The following is a 3,241-nucleotide window of genomic DNA, read 5'->3' as shown; positions in this document are numbered from 1 at the left end:
TCTCAGATTTGTGTCTCCTCGATGCCACTGCCCCACACTTGGGAGCCACACAGGTATGAGTCACTCACTGCTACTTAACTCAGCCGTTGACCTTTCAATACTGGGGACTCCTAAGAATGTAAAGTTACATATATGAGAGTAAAGTTCAAGTACATGGATAAAATATGAAGCCTATGAATCCAAAAGATCACCTACCTTTACCAGGTGTGTTAGGGTCCCAACAGGAAATAGATGACATGCTCAAAATAAGGGTTATTTTTGAAAAGTGTGGGCAAGGGTTAGGCCGGTAACTGGAGGCTAGTAACAGCCTTAGGCCTGAGAGAACAAAGGAAGGAAGTGGTTACTGGGACCTGGAAGGAGAGTTTGCCTTGAGAGCAGGGACCTTTACTCAAAGGGTACAAGGAGGCCCAGGTGACCCCAATGGAGGGGTCAGTCAGTCTTTTCTCTCCCTCCAGTCTCCTGCCAGAGCTCCCAGTTTGTTAGATCCCACTGGAAGTCAAAGTGCAGGGAGCCCATTGATTAAATACACGCAGACCAGCCTCCAAAGATAGAGAATAAGATACAGGAGAGAGGAGAGTAATCTGGAAGGAAAGAGAAAAGACCCAGCATTACCTCGAGATGAAAACCCCATGCGTGTCCCACAAGGTTATTTTTGACTCTCCCTGCTTAAGTACTGGTGGCCAGCAACTTTAAGGAGATGCCTCCTGAATTCGTTTTGGAGCAAAGTTTACTTTGGGGAGTTTGCAGGAAAGGCTGCTTGGAGAATTTACTTCCCCCCCAGGTTCTTAACTGCAGCTGGAGATGAATTCAGCTGCCCAAAGCCCAGTAAGAGAGCACTCTGATTAACGGACGAGCTGCAGAGGGAAGAACACTCATAAACTCTATGTGGAAATTGTAGTTTTAGAGGAACCGTATTTTTAAAGCTGAGGGACTCTGGACAAAGTCACAACCTGTTTTTTTGTATCTATATACTGAAGATAACACACAGCTTGCAAGATAGGTTCGTTTCTGTGTATGCAAAGTGCCTAGTTCATTGCCAGACATGTAGCAAAACATGGACGCTGTTATTGATAAAAATGCCTCTCGCTCAACCATCACTTTCCTTTACAATAAGAGCTTTCTTTAAAAAAAATTTTGTTTTTTTCTTAATTCAGTCTCGATGTGGCCTCTTCTTCTCAATAAGAACTTTCTTAAACTTTAGGACTGGCTATGGGAGCAGAGTCCTCAGGGGTCCCTATCAGACATCTTGCACAAACCTTACATAGGTGTCGTTATAATTAGGTTGCTACCACTTCAACTTCTCTTGTATTTTCTACCTACTGCTCTTCTTGGAGTAGAGGGCTCACTTTCACGCAGAGAGAAGACTCTTAGGCAAGTTGTCCTAATTTATGTTTTCCCCATCATGTAAGAATTTTACCCTTCAGAGGTTCCTCACTTTCCACCTCCCTTTTAATTCTCCTATATTCCTGCTGACTTCTCTCACTAGCGTTTTAATTCAACAAGACTCTTAGTTCTTTGCATCTTAAGACTCAAGTCCCTGCTCTCTTCCTTTCAGCAGAGCAGACATGTATACATTGAAGAGGGACCCACCAGACCAGACCCACCTTATAATTAATATGTATACAGTACTTGTCGATTACATGTATTTACCAAAAAGCAATTGCCTAATGCAGCCGAGTACATGGTAGGTATTCAATTTCCTAAATATTGACTTTGAGAGCTTGCAGTGGAGATTCTAGTTGTTGAACACAGGATGTTTATGTCCTTGACTTTGGTATTACCCTCCTTTATTTAAGAAGTCATCCTTATTGCCAACGGAGCAGCTTTTGGGAACCCTATACGCACACTAGGTGGGGAGTCCATCTAGCCAGCCAGATGGGTGTGTTCAACCCTGGCTACCAGTGGGGTTTGTGCCACAGACAGACTGCTACTCAAACGTAATGAACGTGAACTGAATGGCAGAGGTAGCAACAGGCACCTTATTACGAATAGTCAAGGGGCCAGCAGAGCCAATCCACCGTTTCCAAGCCTCCCTGGGCCTGAATTTTCCCCCCTGTTCTCCGCGTTGACTTTACTCCCACACAAGGCACAGAATTATTTTCTTCAGCTGCTATTTTCTCTCTCGGTTGTTTGCTTTCAGGGGAGCGAGTGTGGGCTGAGAGAAGGGAGGAAGACATAAATTTAAGAAGCTCTCTCCATTCTCACTTCATTTCTTACCTCAACTTGCTCTGCTTGCTAAGAATACCAACTGAGGAGGGGCTAGAGAAGGAAAAGGCCACGTGAGAAGAGACCCGGGAAGGGCAGGACGTCGCCCCAATGGCCTTGGCCACTCTGCCCTCGCTCGTTTAGCTGTTGGACAGGGAAAGCTTGCTAGCCGTGCAGCACCTAAGGTTGTGAAGAGCTCACAATTTCCTATCGCCTAGTGATGTCATAATCGTCGTCAGACTGTCACAGTGCAACGCATTCCTACATGCTTGTGGTGACGCCGCTGTAAACGGACCTACTGTGCTGCCACGTGTATCAAAGTACACAATTACGTATACAATCATGTACAGTACATACTACGTGAAAACGACAATAAACGACTGTCACTGGCTGACGTATTTACTATACTAGACTCATGTGATCGTTCGAGTGCACGCTTTCCACTTAACAAGTCCGCTGTAGACGGTGCCGTGTTACGCCGGCGGCAGCCTCAGGACCTCGTGCTCACTGCGTCTCTCGATCGCATCATTTTCTCGTGCCTGATTTCATGCCCCGTCGCTTTATAAATGGAGTGTAGCCTAAGTGTACAGAGCGTGTCGTCTACAGATTCACACTACGTCCCAGGCCTTCACGGTCACTCCCCGCTCACTCACTGACCCACCCAGAGGAACATCCAGTCCTGCCCGCTCCATTCACCGTAAGGGGGACCAGTAAGGCACCCCAGTACCGGTGCACCAGCTTTTATCCCGCTTTGCACAGTACCTTTCCTGTGTTCGCGAGGCCTAGATCCACAAATACCACTGCCTGCAGTACTCAGTACGGCGACGTGCGCACAGGCCCGTAGCCCAGGTGTGCAGGAGGCGGCACCGTCTAGGTGTGTGCGCGTGCATGCTGTGATGGTCACACGGCCACGAGGGGCCTGAGGACGCATTCCTTAGAACGCATGCCCGCGAGGCCGCCCATGAGGTTTATCTGTGATCAGGGAGTAGATACAATTCCTGCCCAGGAGATGGAAAAAAATGTCAATGACACCCTA

Source organism: Rhinolophus sinicus, linkage group LG14 (genome assembly GCF_036562045.2).
Source record: "Rhinolophus sinicus isolate RSC01 linkage group LG14, ASM3656204v1, whole genome shotgun sequence".
NCBI lineage: Eukaryota > Metazoa > Chordata > Mammalia > Chiroptera > Rhinolophidae > Rhinolophus > Rhinolophus sinicus.
This window is presented reverse-complemented; position numbering follows the sequence as displayed.